Consider the following 24,082-nt stretch of genomic DNA (forward strand, 5'->3'; position numbering starts at 1 on the left):
GGAGAAATGCGAGTTCCATCATTCTGAGATACAGGTTATATCATCTCTCCCCAGGGGCTGAACATGGAATCCGGTAAGATTCAGGCTATCCTTGACTGGCCGGTACCGAAGAACGTTAAGGAGGTCCAACGTTTTATTGGTTTTGCAAATTTCTACAGACGCTTCATTCAAAATTTTTCTGATATTGTCCGTCCCATTACTTCCTTGACAAAGAAGGAAAAGCCCTTTAAGTGGTCATCACAGGCTCAAGAAGCTTTTGATCGGCTTAAGATCTATTTCACATCAGCACCACTGTTGATACACCCAGATCCAACACAACCTTTCATTGTGGAGATGGAAGCTTCTGATAATGCTTTGGGGGCTATTCTCTCCCAAAGAACTGGAGAGAAGGGTCTGCTACATCCTTGTGCTTTCTTTTCCCATAGACAAACCTCAGCAGAGAAGAATTGCGACGTGGGAGACAAGTAATTGCTGGCTATTATTGCGGCTTTCAAAGAATGGAGGCATCATATGCAAGGAGCTGCACAACAGATCATAGTACTAACTGACCATCGCAATTTAGAGTTCCTTAGATCCGCTAGATGCCTTTCTCCTCGTCAGGCTCGTTGGAACTTATTTTTAAATCAATTTAACTTTGTTATCTCATACCGTCCAGGTTCTCGTAATGGGAAGGCTGATGCTTTATCCCGAATCCATGCTGCGGATTCTGTACCTGGAGTCCCGTCCAAGACCATTCTATCTGATGCCAATTTCATCAGAGTTATCCACGATCAGGACTTGTGGAAGGAGTGCAGGGAGGCCTATGAAGGTGATGTATTTCTGGCCAACCCACCTGTGGATATTAATCTTGTCTTTAAGGGTGGCATGTGGTTCAGAGATTGACACATCTACATCCTGGAGGTCGTCCGTCTGCAGATCCTCAAGTTGGTACATGACTCCAAGTTGGCTGGTCACAGGGGGGTACAGAAGACACAAGAGTTCCTGACCCGATTCTTCTGGTGGCCAACTTGCCTGAAGGATACCAAGGACTATGTTCTCTCTTGCGAGGTATGTGCCCGTTACAAGTCTCCTCATGTGGCACCAACGGGTCTTCTACAACCATTACCGGTTCCATCCTGCCCTTGGGAGTCTATATCAATGAACTTTATTGTGGAGCTGCCTACATCAGGGGGCATGAATACAATCATGGTAGTAGTTGATCGCCTGACTAAAGCTGCTCATTTTGTTCTGTGCACCGGCCTCCCCTCAGCTAAAGATACAGTGAACTTGGTTATGCAGAATGTCTTTCGGTTGCATGGGGTTCCGGATGAGATCATCTCTGACCGTGAAGTACAGTTCACTTCAAGATTCTGGAAGGGGTTTTGCTCTGCACTCAATATTAATGTCTGTCTCTCTTCTGCTTACCATCCCCAGACAAATGGTCAGACTGAGCCTACCAACCAGACGCTGGAACAATATCTAAGATGCTATGTCAGCCATCTCCAGGATGATTGGTTGGAGTTGTTGCCGTTAGCTGAATTTTCATATAATAATTCTCAGAGCGCCTCCACTAAATTTACACCTTTCTTTGCCAATCTGGGTTATCATCCGTGTATTTTACCTAGGTCTCCAATTAATTCTCTGGTTACGGCAGTGGAGGAAAGGCTGACTGCGATGAGACAAAATCTGGAGGTTCTGAAGGAATCCCTGACCACAGCTCAAGAACGTTATAAGAGATCGGCTGATAGATTCGGTAAACCTGCACCCATGTTCAAGGTAGGAGATTCTGTGTGGTTAGCAACTAAGAATCTGAAGTTAAACATTCCTTCACAAAAACTTGGACAGAAATTCATTGGCCCTTTCAAGATCAACGGTATTGTGAGCTCTGTGCCGGCTGAAGCTGCCTAGGACAATGAAGGTACACCCAGTTTTTCATGTATCTTTACTAAAGCCTGTATCTCCTAATCCCTTCCAAAGACATGTTTTGCCACCTCCGCAGCCTGTGGTGATTGATGGGCAAGAACAATTTGTGGTGGAGGAAATTATTGATTCCAGGATTCGCAGGAATCGGCTCCAATATCTGATAAGATGGCAGGGATATCTGTTATGATCTGGTGGCCTAAGAGCAGCATGAGACGTACTCTGGAGAAGGTGGTACCTGTACTGACTGCAGACCCTGAACTTACCGCAACTAGAAGTAGCCGTGGAATGTACCTAGCGCTCCCTAGACATCTCGACACAGCCAGAGGACTAATTACCCCTAGAGATAGAAAAGGGAAAACTATCTTGCCTCAGAGAAAATCCCCAAAGGATAGACAGCCCCCCACAAATATTGACTGTGAGAGGAGAGGGAAAAAACATACGCAGACTGAAATGAGAATTTAGCAAAGGAGGCCACTTCTAGCTAAATAGAAAGGATAGGACAGAGTACTATGCGGTCAGTATTAAAACACTAGAAAATATCCACCACAGAAAATACAAAATCTCCACAGCTAACTAAAGATATGGAGGGTATATCTGCATCTCCAGAGATACCAGCTTGGCTAAACAAATCCTTATACAGACCAAGCTGGACAAGACAAAAACATGGAAAAGAACAGAACAATAAGGCCACAGCATGTGGACAGCAAAAATCAAGGCCAGAACTTATCTTGGTTGAAATGAACTGCAAAGCAGATGAGACCAGGCAGGGATGTGAATCCTCCAGGAACAATGGACAACTGGCACTGACTAAAGGGTGAAGCAAGACTAAATAGCCCTGTCCAAATTGCAAAAAGTGAACACACCTGATAAATGCTGCGATTCAGAGACAGCAGCGCTACCACTTACAACCACCGGAGGGAGCCCAAGAGCAGAATTCACAACAGTACCCCCCCTTGAGGAGGGGTCACCGAACCCTCACCAGAGCCCCCAGGCCAACCCAGACAAGCCAAATGAAAGGCACAAACCAAATCATCAGCATGAACATCGGAGGCAACAACCCAAGAATTATCCTCCTGGCCATAACCCTTCCATTTGACAAGATACTGAAGCTTCCGCCTCGAAAAACGAGAATCCAAAATCTTCTCAACCACATATTCCAACTCCCCATCAATCAACACCGGGGCAGGAGGATCAACAGAGGGAACAACGGGCACCACATATTTCCGCAACAAAGATCTATGAAAAACATTATGGATGGAAAAAGAGGCTGGAAGGGCCAAATGAAAAGACACTGGATTGATAATCTCAGAAATCCTATAAGGGCCAATAAACCAAGGCTTAAACTTAGGGGAAGAAACCTTCATAGGGACATGACGGGAAGACAACCAGACCAAATCCCCAACCCGAAGCCGGGAACCAACACACCGACGGCGGTTAGCAAAACACTGAGCCTCCTCCTGAGACAACACCAAATTGTCAACAACATGAGCCCAAATTTGCTGGAACCTGTCAACCACAGAGTCCACCCCAGGACAATCAGAAGGCTCAACCTGCCCCGAAGAAAAACGAGGATGAAAACCAGAGTTACAAAAGAAGGGTGAAACCAAGGTAGCAGAACTAGCCCGATTATTAAGGGCAAACTCGGCCAATGGCAAGAAAGCCACCCAATCATCCTGATCAGCAGACACAAAGCATCTCAAATAAGTTTCCAAAGTCTGATTAGTTTGCTCAGTTTGGCCATTTGTCTGAGGATGAAATGCGGAAGAAAAAGACAAATCAATGCCCAGCATAGCACAAAAGGCCCGCCAAAACCTAGAAACAAACTGGGAACCTCTATCGGACACAATATTCTCCGGAATGCCATGCAAACGAACCACATGCTGAAAAAACAATGGAACCACATCAGAAGAGGAAGGCAACTTAGGCAAAGGTACCAAATGAACCATCTTAGAAAACCGGTCACAAACCACCCAGATAACTGACATGCTCTGGGAAACCGGAAGATTCGAAATAAAATCCATAGAAATATGCGTCCAAGGCCTCTCAGGGACCGGCAAAGGCAAAAGCAACCCTCTAGCGTGGGAACAGCAAGGCTTGGCCCGCGCACAAGTCCCACAGGACTGCACAAAAGAACGCACATCCCGTGACAAAGAAGGCCACCAAAAGGACCTACCAACCAAATCTCTGGTACCAAAAATCCCAGGGTGACCAGCTAACACAGAACAATGAACCTCCGAAATCACTTTACTAGTCCATCTGTCAGGAACAAACAATTTCCCCACTGGACAGCAGTCAGGTTTATCAGCCTGAAATTCCTGAAGAACCCGTCGTTAGTGTTGAGCGATACCGTCCGATACTTGAAAGTATCGGTATCGGAAAGTATCGGCCGATACCGGCAAAGTATCGGATCTAATCCGATACCGATACCAATACAAGTCAATGGGACTCAAGTATCGGACGGTATCCTGTATGGTCCCCATGATCTGAAGGAGAGGAAACTCTCCTTCAGGCCTTGGGATCCATATCAATGTGTAAAATAAAGAATTAAAATAAAAAATAGGGATATACTCACCGCTCCGGCGGCCCCTGGACTTTACCGCCGTAACCTGGAGCCGTTGTACCTAAGAATGCGCGCTTGAAGGGCCTTAGATGACGTCACTGCACTCTGATTGGTCCGTAGCGGTCGCGTGACCGCTACGCGACCAATCACAAAGCCGTGACGTCACCTAAGGTCTTTCAAGCGCTTGAAATACCTTAGGTGACGTCACGGCTTTGTGATTGGTCGCGTAGCGGTCACGCGACCGCTACGCGACCAATCAGAACCTGCAGACGTCTTCTAAGGTATTTCAAGCGCTTGAAAGACCTTAGGTGACGTCACGGCTTTGTGATTGGTCGCGTAGCGGTCACGCGACCGCTACGGACCAATCAGAGCGCAGTGACGTCATCTAAGGCCCTTCAAGCGCGCATTCTTAGGTACAACGGCTCCCGGTTATGGCGGTAAAGTCCAGGGGCTGCCGGAGAGGTGAGTATATCCCTATTTTTTATTTTAATTCTTTAGTTTACACATTGATATTTATCCCGATACCGATTACCGATACCACAAAAGTATCGGATCTCGGTATACCGATACTTTCGGTAGCGGAATGCTCAACACTACCCATCGTAAATCAGGGGAGATGGCAGAAAAAATCACCCCTTCCTTCAGAATACTGACCGGCTCAAGGACCCCAGGAGAATCAGGCAAAAAGCTCCTAGAGAGGGCATCAGCCTTAACATTCTTAGAACCCAGAAGATACGAGACCACAAAATCAAAACGGGAGAAAAACAGGGACCATCGGGCCTGTCTAGGATTCAGCCGTTTGGCAGACTCGAGATAAATCAGATTCTTATGATCGGTCAAGACCACAATACGGTGTTTGGCCCCCGCAAGCCAATGTCGCCACTCCTCAAATGCCCACTTCATAGCCAACAACTCACGATTGCCGACATCATAATTGCGTTCCGCAGGCGAAAACTTTCGAGAAAAGAAGGCACACGGTTTCATCAAGGAACCATCAGAATTCCTCTGAGACAAAACGGCCCCTGCCCCAATCTCAGAAGCGTCAACCTCAACCTGAAAAGGAAGAGAAACATCCGGCTGACGCAACACAGTGGCAGAAGTAAATCGGCGTTTAAGCTCCTGAAAGGCAGAAACAGCCGCAGAGGACCAATTAGTAACATCAATCTTAGTAAACCAACTAGCCCCCTTAATCCTAGCAAACAGATCAGAAACCAAAAGCAAAGGGTATTGGAATTTGACCGTGATCTTATTCAAGAGGTGATAATCAATACAGGGTCTCAAGGAGCCATCTTTTTTGGCAACAAAAAAAAAACCTGCTCCCAATGGTGAAGAAGATGGCCGAATATTCCCCTTCTCCAAGGACTCCTTAACATAGCTCCGCATGGCGGTATGTTCTGGCACAGACAGGTTGAGAAGTCGGCCCTTAGGGAACTTACAGCCTGGAATCAAGTCAATAGCACAATCACAGTCCCTATGCGGTGGAAGGGAACTGGACTTGGGCTCATTGAATACATCCTGGAAATCTGACAAAAACTCAGGAATTTCAGAAGAGGGGGAGGAGGCAATTGACATCAAAGGAACGTCACCATGAACCCCCTGACAACCCCAACTAGTCACAGACATAGATTTCCAATCTAATACCGGATTATGCACCTGTAACCATGGGAAACCCAGCACAATAGCATCATGCAAATTATGCCAGAAAAAGACAATCTTCCTGATGGGCTGGCGCCATGCACATGGTCAGCTGTGTCCAAAACTGAGGTTTATTTTTAGCCAACGGTGTAGCATCAATGCCCCTCAAAGGAATAGGACTCTGCAAAGGCTGCAAGGGGAAACCACAACGTCTGGCAAATTCTAAGTCCATTAAGTTTAGAGCGGCGCCTGAATCCACAAATGCCATGACAGAAAATGACGATAATGAGCAGATCAGGGTCACAGATAACAGAAATTTAGGTTGTACAGTACTGATGGTAACAGAACTAGCGATTCTCTTGGTACGCTTAGGGCAATCAGAAATAACATGAGCAGAATCACCGCAGTAAAAACACAACCTATTCTGACGTCTGAATCCTTGTCGTTCAGCTCTAGACACAATCCTATCACACTGCATAGGCTCAGGACTCCGTTTGGAAGACAATGCCATAGTGTGCACAACTCTGCACTCGCGCTAGCGCCGATCAATCTGAATGGCCAGAGACATAGAATCACTCAGACCAGCAGGCATGGGGAACCCCACCATAACATCTTTAATGGATTCAGAAAGACCCTTTCTGAAGATTGCCGCCAAGGCATCCTCATTCCATTTAGTCAGTACAGACCATTTTCTAAACTTCTGGCAATATGATTCTGCCGCTTCTTGACCCTGAGACAGGGCCAACAAATTCTTCTCAGCATGATCCACTGAATTAGGTTCGTCATACAATAACTAGTGTTGAGCATTCCGATACCGCAAGTATCAGGTATTGGCCGATATTTGCTGTATCGGAATTCCGATACCGAGATCCGATACTTTTGTGGTATCGGGAATCGGTATCGGGATCGATATTAATGTGTAAAATAAAGAATAAAAAAAAATATATATTGTTATACTCACCCTCTGAGGCGCCCTGGTTGTAACCGCCAGCCTCCGTTCATAAGAATGAGCGCTTGAAAGTCCTTAGATGACGTTGCGGCCTGTGATTGGTCGCAGAGCGGTCACGTGACCGCAACGCGACCAATCACAAGCCGTGACGTCATCTAAGGTCTTTCAAGCGCTGATTCTTATGAACAGAGGCTGGCGGTTACAACCAGGGCGCGTCAGAAGGTGAGTATATCAATATTTTTTATTTTTATTCTTTATTTTACACATTAATATGGATCCCAGGGCCTGAAGGGGAGTTTCCTCTCCTTCTGACCCTGGGAACCATGAGGATACCTTCCGATACTTGGTGTCCCATTGACTTGTATTGGTATCGGGTATCGGTATCGGCGATATCCGATACTTTTCGGGTATCGGCCGATACTATCCGATACCAATACTTTCAAGTATCGGACGGTATCGCTCAACACTAACAATAACCCAAGCGCCTGAAAAAAGGTGTCTACATTAAGCAACGCCGGATTCCCAGGTTCCAGTGCAAATGCCCAATCCTGGGGGTCACCACGCAGCAGAGATATAATAATTTTAACCTGCTGGATGGGATCACCAGAGGAACGGGGTTTCAGAGCAAAAAACAGTTTACAGTTATTTTTAAAGCTCAGAAATTTGGACCTATCCCCAGAAAACAAATCAGGAGTTGGAATTCTAGGCTCTAAAACCAAAGTCTGAGGCCGGCGTCACACTAGCGAGTTTTACGGACGTAAGAGCGCAGAAAATACATCCGTAAAACTCGCCAAACAAACGGCACAATTATTCTCAATAGGGCTGCTCCTATCAGCCGTATATTACGCATCTGTAATATACGGTCTTGTACGGCCGTAGAAAATCGCAGCGTGCTGCGTTTGTCAGCGTTTTGCGCAAATAATACGCCAATGAAAGTCTATGGGGCGAGAAAAATACGGATTCCACACGGACCAGCAGTGTGACTTGCGAGAAATACGCAGCGGTGTTAGTGAAAAGCCGGTAATTCAATTGCCGGCTTTTCATTTCTCCTTCCCAAACCCGACATGATATGAGACATGGTTTACATACAGTAAACCATCTCATATCCCCCTTTTTTTGCATATTCCACACTACTAATGTTAGTAGTGTGTATGTGCAAAATTTGGTTGCTGTAGCTGCTAAAATAAAGGGTTAAATGGCGGAAAAAATTGGCGTGGGCTCCCGCGCAATTTTCTCTGCCAGAATGGTAAAGCCAGTGACTGAGGGCAGATATTAATAGGCAGGAGAGGGTCCATGGTTATTGGCCCCCCCTGGCTACAAACATCTGCCCCCAGCCACCCCAGAAAAGGCACATCTGGAAGATACGCCTATTCTGGCACTTGGCCACTCTCTTCCCACTCCCGTGTAGCGGTGGGATATGGGGTAGTGAAGGGTTAATGCCACCTTGCTATTGTAAGGTGACATTAAGCCAGGTTAATAATGGAGAGGCGTCAAGTATGACACCTATCCATTATTAATCCAATTGTATGAAAGGGTTAAAAAACACACACACATTATTAAAAATTATTTTAATGAAATAAACACACAGGTTGTTTTAGTATTTTATTGCTCTCTCAATCCACCTGAAGACCCTCGCTTGGCAAAATTATAAACCCACAATATACATACCATCCGAGGATCTGTCAGGTCCCACGATGTAAATCCTTCTGAAGGGGTTAAATCAATTTACAGGCAGGAGCTGCGCTAAAGCACTCGCTCGTGCCTGTAATCCCCGGGTGCTGAAAGGAAAGCTGGGTGATCTGTACTTACATTGAGTTGCAGTGAGGTGCCCTCTGCTGGATGTCCTCATGAACTGGAGCCTTGGAAAAGTTCCCACGCTCGAGTTCATATGAGTTCATCCACCAGAGGGCGCCTCACTGCAACTCAATGTAAGTACAGATCACGCGCCGATCATCACCACCAAGCGGCATCACCGCAAGCGCCAAGCCGGGTAGACACGTGAGCCACCAGGGGGCGAATGAACGCCCCAGACCCGGATAGCCCACATGACACCCTGGACACGCACTCACAAGGGGAAGACGCGGACCCAGCCATTTCCATGGCAACAAACCACCCCCAGCCTACACCACAATATGCAGGACATAGCGATTTGGCAAGCAAGGATCAACAAGAAGGGAATATAGCAAAACATAATATTAAGGCAAGAGTGGAAAAAACAAAATCCTCCACATCCTCCACATGTCCCTTGAATGTCAAATCCCAAATACACTGCAAAAAACACAAAAGAGAAAAATATTAGAAAAAATTATTTACATCAGCACATAATTAAAAATACACAGATGCGGACAATCACTGAAGAAAGGGGAGTCAGGTCATACATATCTGGAGATTGTAATCAATATTTAACCCTTTGGGTTGTAGAGTCTCCAACACTGAGATCCACCTTAACTCCTTCTGTTTCAGTCTCCGTGTCCTGTCACCCCCTCTCCTCAAAATAGGGACCCCATCGATAACTCTAAAGCGCAATTGATTTATCGAATGTCTACAATCACTAAAATGTTTTGGAATATGTAATTCCAATAATTTTGTTCTTATGGTGCTCTTGTGTTTGCTTATTCGTGCTCGAATCTCCATAGTGGTCTCGCCGACATACATAAGTCTTAAAAAAAGTACAGGCAGGCACCACCGCCAGGGATCACCTCTCGCATACTACAAAGCAACACAGTAGAATAAACAAAGAAAAGAGTAGTATGCAAACAAAAGGGATCACCAAGAGCATTTACCAAAGTATACCAATTTTATTAAACCACACTTTTTTAGAACACTACACACAATGGTTAAAAACACTTAAAATTTGAAACAAACATGGCAAAACAAATCATATAGACCAGACCTATGACAAGGTCAAACCACAGTGCCACCCAGAAGGCTACCTAAAGGATCAAAATGCAAGATCCCATCATGGCTAAATAATAATCAGACCCTAGGGTGTCCTATACTACCTGACAAAGTGTACCAGGTCTCGCAGGTAGCCTCCCCAAGAGATGTATCCGGGCAGATAGAAGATGGAGAAATATAAGTGGGTTGTACCGGGCACAAGTGCCCAACGCGTATCACCAGTGGACTGGCTTATTCAGGGGCAGTAACAGTAGTGTCCATAGCCAGTGGTTGCATACCTTACAAGTAATTATCAAAAAGGAATCAGCTGGAGACAGGAGGTACCCGGGCTTTAGACTGAATCATGTGCATGCAAAAAACCGGAAGTGGCCCATAACGCCGGCGGCTGCGCAGTAAGAAGAGAGTGGCTCAAGATGCATATTCCAGATCGTCCGCCCTGGTGCAAGTGCGCATGCGCAGAGGTGCGCACGCACAATGCACACAACTCGGGCACATCACAGTAAGAGACACAGGAGCCAGTGCCGGCCAGCAGGCACATGCGCGGTAAGGCACATAAGGTAGCGGTCTCCCGTCCCAAGATGTCCGCCCCGGACCCAGCGCGCATGCGCGGACAGGCGCACGCGCAGTGGGCCGAGAGCGGACACCAAAAAGACAGAGGGCCGAAAAGGACAATCAGATTGGCCTCCACAGCTACAAGGCCGGTGTATAATAGATTAGAGGACAGATATAAAAGCGCCTGAAGCAGGTAATATTATAAGGCGCTTAAAAGATGTTAAAAAGAGATAACCATCACAAAATAAGAGGCCACATGCACATACAGCACATCCAATGAAATGGCACATGGAGAGGAATGTTTCCTGGAAAAATGCATATAAAAGTATAAATGAAAACACGGGTGAATAAACTCAAATCCATACATATATGGTAGAATCAAAAAGTGCCCTGAATATATTCAGAAGGCAAAATAATATATACAAATATATACACCTAGTGCCAAGGCTAGAGTCACATTAAAGTTATACAAAAATAATAGCTACCCAGACCTGGCATGATGGAACATGTAGCACAGTATACCAGATAAGATTTATAAATTATTTAAGAAAACCATGGTTTTCCACGGATAGAAAATAGATCATCCGAAGGGGGGGGAAAAAAAAAAAAAAAAAAAAGGGACCTAAAAGGAGAGAAGAGTCAAGTAAGTATAATCCACATCCGTATATTATCCCAGTACTAGATATCAATTATAATTGTTTATAGTATCCAGTGAAAAGCAATTCCTCATTTAGTCCATGTGGAATCAGAGTATTTAGATTATGAATCCATTTTGATTTGCATCTTAGCAGTTTCCGGGCGACATCGCCCCCTCGAATATTACATGAGATAGCCTCAAGTCCCATGACCTTAAGTCCTCTACTCCGTCCATTATGAAAGTCCAAAAAGTGGGCAGCAACAGATGAAATGCCCTTGCCCTTTCCCTGGATGCCGTGGAGATGTTTGACAGGTGTTGCTGTGTTCTTCTACGCAATTCCTGCGTGGTCTGTCCCACGTAGACTTTCGGGCAGTCGCAGATCAAAGCATACACAAGTAGACGTGTCTTGCAATTGAAGAAGGCTTTTTTTGGGGTGAACTGAAAAGGAGAGATAGTAAGCGAGAGACCATCCTGCGCCACCATAAACTGGCAAACATTGCAGCCCCCACAAGGAAACGTTCCAAAAATCCTCGACCCCCTGTTTAATCTAATTACAGGACGTGTAAAGTGACTGTGGCAGAGCATATCCTTCAAATTCTTAGCCCGTCGGGCTATCAACTTAGGGGTAGATGGAATGTATGGTGTCAGCCTGGGTTCACTCAATAAGATGCCCCAGCTATGGCCCAAGATCTTATAAATGTCTTGCCACTGGTTATTAAAGGTAGTCACGATGCCGAGTGGTGTGTCCAACTCACGTGTTTGTCTCCGAAGTAGGTCTAAGCGTGGACTGTTCCAGGCTCTTTGATATGCAGAAGAGACGATCTTCTTGGGATAGCCACGGTGTCTAAAGCGATCCGTGGGTGACCTTGCCTCATCCTGAAAGTCTGAGGTCAGACTGCAGTTTCTCTTCAAATGCAGGAACTGGCCAGTTGGAATGCCGTTCTTGAGGTGCCTAGGGTGGAAGCTTGAATAGAGTAACAAACTATTCGTCGCTGTCGGCTTGCGATAAAGGGTAGTGACAACATTTGAATCTACCAAGCTTACTTTGAGATCCAGGAATTCCACCGAAGTAGATGAAATATGTGATGTAAGCCTGATATTGAAAGGATTCTCATTTAGATCAGCAATAAACCGATTACAGTCATCTTCAGTGCCTGTCCAAAACATCAAAACGTCGTCAATATAACGAAGCCATTTAGGACAACATTCTCTAAATGCTTCGTGTTTGTACACTACTAGCTCCTCCCACCATCCTAAAAATAAAATCGCATAGGAGGGTGTGCACCGTGCCCCCATAGCAGTCCCCTTAACTTGACTATAGAAACTTCTGTCAAAAACGAAATAGTTTTTGTCAAGGATGAAAAACAAAAGGTCAAGTAGGAATTGGTCATGCTCCCTGTCTCCCGTGGTGTTCAAATCTAGAAAAAAGAGGTCGCTTTTAAACCAACATCATGATTGATGTTGGTGTAAAGGGACTCAAAATCCAAGGTAATCAAAATTGTGCCTGATGGTAGACAAAGATCTTGGAGAAGTTGTATGAGATGTGTTGAGTCCCTAAGAAATGATGTAAGTTTCATGGCTAATGGTTGTAAAAAGAAGTCCACATATGTGCATGGCTTCTCAAATAAGCCATTAATGCCGGACACTATTGGCCTACCTGGGGGGTTGACCAATGACTTGTGCACCTTCGGAAGAAGGTAGAAGGTTGGCACAACGGGGAAGTCGGTTGTAAGGAAGTCCATCTCTTTTTTTCTCAGAATACCGCGGCTCGCTGCTTGTCCAATGAGTTGATCCAATTTTCCTTTGAAAAAACCTGTAGGGTCCGCTGGAAGACGTGAGTAGCAAATAGAATCTCCGAGTTGTCGTCCGACCTCCTGTAAATAGAGATAATAAGTCCACAGAACAATATTACCCCCCTTATCTGCCTCGCGAACAATGAACTCTCTATTGTTCTGTAAATCCCTAAGTGCCCTACATTCAGACAGGTTTAGATTATTGTTCCGATTACCATCCATGTGTAGGGCCTGGATCTCTCTACACGTTTGATTGAAGAAGATCTGGACCGCCGAAAAGAGGGAGAAAGAAGGGGTAGCCTGCGAGGGTAATCTCCCACCAAAACGTTTCCTCGTGGGTACCATTTCGTTTTCATGCAGGAGGTCCATGAGGTCTCTGAGTACCTGCCGCTCGTCATTCGGAAGCTGATCTAATGAAGAAGGGTGATGGTACAAAAGCTTAAATGTTAATTGGCGGCAGAAAAGATAGACATCCTTGACCAAGGTGAACTTATCTAGGACATTCATTGGAGCAAATGAGAGACCCTTCTCCAGAACGTGTTTTTCAACTGGTGTCAATACATGTGTAGACAGGTTGATGATTTGTACATTACCTGGATCATCATGCAGATTTATTTGCTCCAGAGCAGACTGTGGAGTAGGGTCTACCGTTTCCTGTAGTTGTATCTCGTTTCCCGTTTGTATGCCGGGGACAAGTTCTTGAACCCCCTGGTGCGTTTTTTTGTAGTTCCTCCTGGCCTTACGTCTACCCCGCCTGCAGCCCCTTCTAGATCGCTTGGATCTGATGATAAAAAATCGCTAGAGGAGATTTCCAGTCTAGTATGTGTATTAGAATGGGTGTTTGTCTCAGAGGGTGTAATTCTTCTATTGCCCCGATGGCCCCATTTGTAGGCCCGACCACACGTGTAATCCATCTTATCCCTATGAAATTTACGTCGTTTACCCTCAATAATTTCTTTTAACATACATAAGTCCGCACGGACACACTATTAGGTAGATAACAAATTTCAAAGAGCACGTATAACGTTCATTAATCATAAATCTCTTTCCCGTCCGGGGATGGTTAAAGCTATCGCCCTTTAAAATATTGCCGCAGCAGGCACAATTGAGACAGGGAAAGTTGCCCATCCGAGGAGGACACAATGTCCTTTGGATGGCAACTTTGCCTGTGCCAATATCCGATCTCACCAATCTATCTCTAAGGTTCCGCCCCCGTCTATATGATAGAATGGGCCGTGTACAGAAATCTTGAATATGAGGCATACCCTTGTTTAGTATCCCCCAATGCCTGTTCAAAATATTGGCAATGCCATTGCTGGCTGGACAAAATGTAGAGACAAATGGTATATGTTTCTGTTTGACCTTCCCTTTATAGGTTTGTAAATCTCATTTGGATAATCGCATTATTTTATCCCTATGACCCATCACTTTCGACTTAGGATAACCTCTATGCATAAATTTCTTACACATTTCCTCCAATCTTATCTCACAAACTTTGTTGTCCGAAACAATCCTTCTTACCCAGACCAGTTGGCTCCAAGGTAGTGAATCCATCATCTTCCTTGGGTGATAGCTGTCATAGCATAAGAGGCTATTCCTATCTGTCACCTTCGTGAACAAATCAGTACATAGGTTACCGTCTTGTTTATAAACCATAGTGTCCAAGAACTGCACCCTATCCACCGAATATGTCATGGTAAATTTCAGCTCAGGGTGTATATTATTTAATTCAGACAAGAAATCAAAAAGACCCTCCTCCGTCCCATCCCATATACAAAAAATGTCATTGATATAGCGCCACCAGGCCCAGACGCAGCCCCAGAAGATGGAACTGTACACATGTTGATCCTCGAGTACCACCATATAGATGTTAGCATAAGTGGGGGCCACATTGGACCCCATGGCGGTACCCCGTAACTGCTTGTAGTAATCATCCCCAAAGAGAAAAAAATTCCTCCTGAGGATGAACTCCAGCAGTGTGAGGACTAACTGTGCACAATCCGGAGGCACGTCCGAGCCCGATAGCGCCACACCGACGGCATGCAGACCCCTTTCATGCTCGACTGATGTGTACAAAGACACAACATCGAAAGATACCAAGATGGTAGACGTACTTATGGGGATACCACTCAATTTCTCCAAAAAATCATTTGTGTCTCTAATATACGAACGTGCAGAAGTAGAGAAACAACGCAAAATTTTGTCTAAAAAAAAATGGCTGGGTCCGCGTCTTCCCCTTGTGAGAGCGTGTCCGGGGTGTCACGTGGGCTATCCGGGTCTGGGGCGTTCATTCGCCCCCTGGTGGCTCACGTGTCTACCCGGCTTGGCGCTTGCGGTGATGCCGCTTGGTGGTGACGATCGGTGCGTCCGCTCTACGCATCTCTGTGGTGGTCATGTGATCATCTGCAGTGTATGTGTGTGCGCAGGCGCCGGCGTTCGCTGCCTTATGGACACCACCTCATAGGTATGTAGGGATTGGCTGGTGATAGTTTAAGTGCCTTTCTTTAGAGCAGTCAGTAATTGGATAGTGGGTTTGTTTATGAAATTAACAACTAGGGATTGGTGGTAAGAGTACCATGGCAACGGAATAGCAATGCTACGATTGGGGCCATGATGTGGTTGCGTTGCTGATATGTTCCTTTTTTGTATTTTAAACATACTATTTATATGATGTATATGTGATTGAGTGTCACTTCATTTGTGTCTCACTTTGGGTTTGTTTTAAGCATATAATGTGTTGTTTTTTAACATGTTTAATAAAGGCCGCCCCTTAGTGGTGATTGGTGCCTGCATAGGCTCCACACTATTTAAGGTGGCCACATGTGGTAGATTGTATACTTGACAAAGGCCATTTTGGCCGAAACGTTGTATCTCTGTGATGGCAGAATAAAGATTCTTTTGAATACCTTTCACCTGGAATGGATGCTGCTCCTTCTTTTTCTTTTGTGAGTATTGGTCCTATTGGATCCTTGGACTTTGGAGCGTGCAGCCTTCATCTGTGTGCTGTTGGTTACCTTTTTTATACAAGTGGTTTGGATCTGAACCAGCGTGCACCGGACAGAGGCCATGGAGCCTGTAACAAATCCAGAGGTGGGTGAACTGGATACTGCCGCAACTTTCTCATACACAGAAGAGGACGCAATACGGATCCTTTCCGGTACGTCTAATGACAATGCTTTCTTAAGTAAACCTACTGCTGATATGCTGTGTAGGAGACATGAAAGTGAGAAAAGGAGATTTATTTCTTTTGAATTGCACGTGACAACACTCACTGAATACTACAAAGCCCGTAGGATACCACGGGGCTTACGTCCACATCTACGCCCTACCTTGATGGCGGACAATGTACAATTTTGTAACAAATTTGAATCCATCACTAATAAATTTTCTTTTGATTTAATGCTCCTAAATATTGAATTTCTCTGGAAGGAGATGGAGCTAATCAAATCAACTGTGGTGGATTTGGAGCAGCAATTGACTAGTCTGATGACAACACATGAGTTTGAATCTTATAAAACTCGATTGGATGAGAATCTTGCTAAATTTCGTAGTGATATTGAAAGGACTAAGAGATCTAAATGGTTCCGTGACATGGAGGATTATAGATCAGGCCAAATTTTTTCATGGCATCCCGGTGCACAATCATCCCTTAATAATCGCAGATCTAGAGCCTTTCAACAACAGAAGAAAAAGAGGAGACCACAAAGGGATCCACAGAGATTTTGTTTCACCACGGCAGAGTCGGACTCTACTGATGACTCTAATTTGGGAGCTTCTTCTTCTTCCTTTAGTTTTTTAGGAACCAGGAAGCCAGACACAACAACAACTACAAAAGGAGGAATCGCAGAGGTGGGAGAAAACACAGGAGGAGTCGGCAGGAATCAAGAACGGAGGAAGGTGTACAGGTCCCCTGTGAGAACTCGCAACAGGGACGAACGACGGAAAGCGAACTGAACTGCAATGAGTTGGTGGTAAATATATCATCTGTACAGCTGTCAAAGGTTGAATGTGATATTTTGTCTAAAGGTCTTTCTTTTTGTCCAAAAAATCTTCCTGACTGGTTCCAAATCGAATGTGATCTATGTGCATTCTTCAGAAGGTTACGGTTAACTACGTATTTTTCAGAGACACAGCAAAATATTGTTGAACCCCCAGATGAGAGTGTGGGTGGTTTTACCCTTAAAGGGGCGGGTTTATATAACAAAAGTTCTTTTCAACCCCATGTTAAAAATCATTTTGTTGAGTCTTATATAGAACTGGTGGAGAGGGATATTAAATCACTGAAGGATGGATTTCGGAATGCTGGATATAACAATCTATCCAGTGTAGAGAAACAGGCCCTTGATCGTCTGTCGGGCAATGTCGAAATTACAATAAAACCAGCCAACAAAGGCGGGGCGGTGGTGATTATGGACACTGTCAAATACAGAGCGAAGATTATGGAACAGCTGTCAGATACTGCAGTTTATAAGAAATTGAAATGTGATCCTACTGCTGCCTTTCAAGGGGAGCTACAGCTTCTGATCAATGACTCCCTCACCAGTGGACTCATCGATCAGAAGCTATCTGAATTTCTATTTGTAGATGCGCCAATTACTCCAGTCCTGTATACGTTGCCAAAGATACACAAAGATCTGTGTTTAATCCCCCCGGGCACCCGATCGTGTCGGGTAGGAGTTCTATGTGTAATAAGGTGGCAATTTTTTTAGACAAAATTTTGCGTTGTTTCTCTACTTCTGCACGTTCGTATATTAGAGACACAAATGATTTTTTGGAGAAATTGAGTGGTATCCCCATATGTACGTCTACCATCTTGGTATCTTTCGATGTTGTGTCTTTGTACACATCAATCGAGCATGAAAGGGGTCTGCATGCCGTCGGTGTGGCGCTATTGGGCTCGGACGTGCCTCTGGATTGTGCACAGTTAGTCCTCACACTGCTGGAGTTCATCCTCAGGAGGAATTTTTTTCTCTTTGGGGATGATTACTACCAGCAGTTATGGGGTATAGCCATGGGGTCCAACGTGGCTCCCACTTATGCTAACATCTATATGGTGGTACTCGAGGATCAACATGTGTACAGTTCCATCTTCTGGGGCCGCGTCCGGGCCTGGTAGCACTATATTGACGACATTTTTTGAATATGGGATGGGACGGAGGAGGGTCTTTTTGATTTCTTGTCTGAATTAAATAATATACACCCTGAGCTGAAATTTACCATGACATATTCGGTGGATAGGTTGCAGTTCTTGGACACTATGGTTTATAAACAAGACGGTAACCTATGTACTGATTTGTTCACGAAGGTGACAGATAGGAATAGCCTCTTATGCTATGACAGCTATCACCCAAGGAAGATGATGGATTCACTACCTTGGAGCCAACTGGTCTGGGTAAGAAGGATTGTTTCGGACAATGAAGTTTGTGAGATAAGATTGGAGGAAATGTGTAAGAAATTTATGCATAGAGGTTATCCTAAGTCGAAAGTGATGGGTCATAGGGATAAAATAATGCGATTATCCAATGGAGATTTACAAACCTATAAAGGGAAGGTCAAACAGAAACATATACCATTTGTCTCTACATTTTGTCCAGCCAGCAATGGCATTGCCAATATTTTGAACAGGCATTGGGGGATACTAAACAAGGGTATGCCTCATATTCAAGATTTCTGTACACGGCCCATTCTATCATATAGACGGGGGCGGAACCTTAGAGATAGATTGGTGAGATCGGATATTGGCACAGGCAAAGTTGCCATCCAAAGGACATTGTGTCCTCCTTGGATGGGCAACTTTCTCTGTCTCAATTGTGCCTGCTGCGACAATATGTTAAAGGGCGATAGCTTTAACCATCCCCGGACGGGAAAGAGATTTATGATTAATGAACGTTATACGTGCTCTTCGAAATTTGTCATCTACCTAATAGTGTGTCCGTGCGGACTTATGTATGTCGGCGAGACCACTAAGGAGATTCGAGCACGAATAAGCAAACACAAGAGCACCATAAGAACAAAATTATTGGAATTACCTATTCCAAAACATTTTAGTGATTGTAGACATTCGATAAATCAATTGCGCTTTAGAGTTACCGATGGGGTCCCTATTTTGAGGAGAGGGGGTGACAGGACACGGAGACTGAAACAGAAGGAGTTAAGGTGGATCTCAGTGTTGGAGACTCTACAACCCAAAGGGTTAAATATTGATTACAATCTCCAGATATGTATGTCCTGACTCCTGTTATGATCCTAGTGGCAAGGATCGCAGGTCGGACTAGCTAAGTAACTGAACAGACTACTAGCTCTGGGGAAGTGGTAACTAGATTGACCGCAAACTGATCCTATCCGCAAACAACTATAGGCAGCCGTGGAACATTACCTAAAAATCCTAGACGTCTCGTCACGGCCTGAGAAACTGACTATTCCTGGAGGGAAAGAAAGTCCTCTCTTGCCTCAGTGGAATGACCCCAAAGATATAGAATAGCCCCCCACAAATATTAACGGTGAGTTAAGGGGAAAGCACAAACGCAGAGATGAAATCAGATTTAGCAGATGAGGCCCGCTAATACTAGATAGCAGAAAATAGGAAGGGAACTGTGCGGTCAATAAAAAAACCCTATTCAAAATATCCACGCAGAGATTGCTCGAGCCCCCGCACCAACTAACGGTGCGGGGAAAGCAACTCCGTACCCCAGAGCTTACCAGCAAAAAGAAATCACATATTAGCAAGCTGGACTAGACTCATCATACACAGAAATCATATTGCAGGCAGATGAGCAAAAATATTCAAACAGAACTTAGCTTATCCTGAAGAGGCAGAAAACAAGATAATCAGGAGTAATCAGAATAGCACTGAATACATTGACAGCTGGCAACAAGTGGAAGTGAAGCAGAGCTAAATAGGAGCCTCCCTGGTGAATAACGAGGCAGCTGATCCAGCCAGACCCGCAGGATAATAAACCAAACCACCAGGGGGAGCCAAAAAACCAAAGTCACACAATACCATCTGTGACCACAAGAGGGAGCCTGAAAACGGAGTTCACAACAGACTCCCCTTTCTTCAGTGATTGTCCGCATCTGTGTATTTTTAATTATGTGCTGATGTGAATAATTTTTTTCTAATATTTTTCTCTTTTGTGTTTTTTGCAGTATATTTGGGATTTGACATTCAAGGGACATGTGAAGGATGTGGAGGATTTTGTTTTTTCCACTCTTGCCTTAATATTATGTTTTGCTATATCCCCTTCTTGTTGATCCTTGCTTGCCAAATTGCTATGTACTGCATATTGTGGTATAGGCTGGGGGTGGTTTGTTGCCATGGAAATGGCTGGGTCCGCGTCTTCCCCTTGTGAGCGCGTGTCCGGGGTATCACGTGGGCTATCCGGGTCTGGGGCGTTCATTCGCCCCCTGGTGGCTCACGTGTCTACCCGGCTTGCTTGGTGGTGACGATCGGCGCGTAAGCTCTACGCATCTCTGTGGTGGTCATGTGATCATCTGCAGTGTATGTGTGTGCGCAGGCGCTGGCGTTCGCTGCCTTATGGACACCACCTCATAGGTATGTAGGGATTGGCTGGTGATAGTCTAAGCGCCTTTCTTTAGAGCAGCCAGTAATTGGATAGTGGGTTTGTTTAGGAAATTAACAACTAGGGATTGGTGGTAAGAGTACCATGGCAACGGAATAGCAATGCTACGATTGGGGCCATGTTGTGGTTGCGTTGCTGATATGTTCCTTTTTTGTATTTTAAACATACTATTTATATGATGTATATGTGATTGAGTGTCACTTCATTTGTGTCTCACTTTGGGTTTGTTTTAAGCATATAATGTGTTGTTTTTTAACATGTTTAATAAAGGCCGCCCCTTAGTGGTGATTGGTGCCTGCATAGGCTCCACACTATTTAAGGTGGCCACATGTGGTAGATTGTATACTTGACAAAGGCCATTTTGGCCGAAACGTTGTATCTCTGTGATGGCAGAATAAAGATTATTTTGAATACCTTTCACCTGGAATGGATGCTGCTCCTTCTTTTTCTTTTGTGAGTATTGGTCCTATTGGATCCTTGGACTTTGGAGCGTGCAGCCTTCATCTGTGTGCTGTTGGTTACCTTTTTTATGCAAGGTCTTTGGGACTAAGTCCTACTTTTCCTCTTCTGAGCATGCCCATGCTCATTGGAGATCAAGGGTCACATGCTCAGGTACTGCAGCAAATCCTATTGGTCCTCTAGGAAGGTCCTGAAGGTGTTCAACGTCTGTGGCAGTCTCTCATTGGTCCTTCTAGGAAGGTCCTGTACTTGCTGCAGCTATAAGAGGTGCGCATGACCGCACGGCCATGCGCTAGTGTCAATTTATGTACGAGCTCAGCGCCAGTGTGGTCATGTTTGTGTGTGTATTCAGGGACCCAGCTGAAATTAGCCCCTAGAATGCTGGCACCTCTGGTGAGGAGTTTGGTGTGCGTGTATTCAGGGACCCGGCTGAAATAAGCCCCTAGAATGCTGGCACCTCCGGCGAGGAGCTGCGTGTTTGCATTTGACTGCATGACCACCTTACGCTCTACTAAGTAGCTGTGTTCCTCTGTGAGCCAAACAGGGCACAGCATTATCCTTGCTAACAGACTCTGTGAAATAACAGAGTTTGTTTATATTACTAAATTTTACCGCCATATCTAGCTGCAGGTGCTTTCCTGCACGGTGGATCCCGGGTTGCGAACGCACCAACTTCTTCTAATAAATATATATATTCAGTGCGTTCTGCCAACCCTAACAATGTAGGTGAAATACAGTCTTCTCCTAGAAGGAGAGGATTGTTAAAATTAACACTGTTACTTGTACAATGACTGAGCTTTAACTTTGCAAATGGAGTTACCAGGATCAAAAATGCTAAGGCCTTGATTCATTATAGCCTCTGTGCCTGTTTTTTGGGCTAGCTTTGAGCCTTTTGTTTTGCACCCTATTCATTATTCTATTTGCGCCTTTTATAAACTCTATTTAATAAGTGTTTGACTGGTTTTTCTCCGCTTTCTTGGCGAAGTCTAGAAATTCCAGTTACAAAATTTGGTTCTACTTCACTCCAGTCCCCTGGTGTATTTCTGACTATGCCAGCAATTTGCAGCAAGTTTTGCGACTTTTGGCACCAAATTGTGACTTTTAGGCACCCAAATTCGCAATAACAGTTCAAGACAGGAAAATAGCCCATTTATTACTTTGCATCCCATTAATGAACTGGTGTGTCATTTTCATAAATTTGCCACCAAAACAGCAATTATTACAGCAGGACAAAAAAGGAAAGTGACTTAAAAAATCTATGTATTAGAGCCTAAGACACTAATGATAATCTAAATCACGTTTTTTTTATCTTACATCAACTGTATTCATCTTTTTTGAAAATGGACATAAGAGTACATCCATTTTAGTGGTGCATTGCCACAAATTAATGTACAGTTATGTTCAATGTTCAGTTGATGGCACAGGCATTTAAAACTGACATCCATCTGCAGTAACCAGGATAATATATAACTCTGATCCTGAGGTGATGATGGTGGGCTTAGCTCACCTTCGATTTTGGGGGTGACAGGTTCCCTTTAAAAGGAACCTGTAACCACAAAAAAATGCTATTAACCTGCAGATTGTGGATCAAATTCCATGTGGATTTGATGCGGATTTTCATGCGGATTTGTAAGCTAAATAAAGATACATTATTAAAAAAATAATAAAAGTGATGTAATTTCCTTGTTCAACCTCTTCAGCCAGACACCCTCATTAATATTAAATAAAGGCACACCCACACACACACAATTAAATAAAGAGACACATACACACACAATTAAATAAAGAGACACACACAATTAAAGACACACACACACAGACACCAGCCTATGTAGGAGCATTAACATAATTAACCTACATATGCTGTAGCAAAAGAGCAACTGTTATTAGGCAACGTCCCCACGGCCAGTAATCGGCAGCGCTTTGGATGCAGCACATGACTGCTGAGTCCAAAGCGCTGCTTGTTTTTGAACGCAGGTGTTCACTGAACCGTGCTGAATCACTGCGCCCTATACATTGGACGGGTGATGTTTATCTTGCAGAGGCTGGGCGCCTATGGGAGTGGATACACGTGCATATTCATTACCTTAATGAGCAGTACCATGTGACCGCTCAGCACAGGAATCGCTGCCGGCGCCGGGACGGAGATGCAGCAACTGCATGAGGAGGGTGAGTATGATGTTTTCTGTTAGCTGGCTCCTGCCGCTGTTCTGCTGCTCCCGAAAAAATGTGCTGAAAATCTCAGCTTGTACACAAGTATATACGGTATTTGGAAATTATCAACTGAAAGAGGCTGCTGGTAATATCACATGTATGCTTCTAGCTATATCGTTAAACCAAAAGTAGATTTATGACAACTGGGTGGTGTTTACTTTGAAGGAAATAACAAAATAATTTCAGGATATGACCAGAAATAAAATCCAGTGAACTAGCAAGACATCATGAAATAATGCTAAATATCACTAGCGGCACTGCACATTTAATTAATATGCAATGAACAAGAACTGAGTTCTATTGTAGAAGTAGGCTATTTCAAGAATGTTCTACCAACCAGAACATGTGTCCTCCACTGCAGCAATTATCTTTGATGAATATCTATTTCTGCTCTTTTCATACCACTAAAAGTGACAAGCATTATGTGTGTGTGTTTGTAGGACAATTTGATACATACTTTATAAGCATTGAATTATCATCATTGTGTAATTACTAACAGGGAACAGAATTATTCTTTTAATTAAGGTAAAATGAAACATTTCTAGTCACCAGGGAATATTTAGAAATAGGCATGATTAATATTTGCTTAAAAAAGAAGCCCACTTGGGTGTTTAAGAAGTACTCTTATACATTTAATTCCTCAGGAATTATTATTCTCTAAAAAAACTTCTTTTCTTTCACTGAATCCAGTCTCATGGGATTAAGACTCCACTGAGCTAAATGATCTGATGCTAATGCTCAAAATGCGGAAGGTTGCATGCTCTTAAAGAAAGATGGTTGTGGGCAAAATTGTAAAAATGGCATCTTTCTACAAAACAGATGTTCAATTTATATTTACTAAGGTGCATTAATGTTAGGGAAAATAAGAAAAAAGGATAACTTTTGTTCTAAAATGTGTCTTTA

Source organism: Ranitomeya variabilis, chromosome 5 (assembly GCF_051348905.1).
Source record: "Ranitomeya variabilis isolate aRanVar5 chromosome 5, aRanVar5.hap1, whole genome shotgun sequence".
Classification (NCBI taxonomy): Eukaryota; Metazoa; Chordata; class Amphibia; order Anura; family Dendrobatidae; genus Ranitomeya; species Ranitomeya variabilis.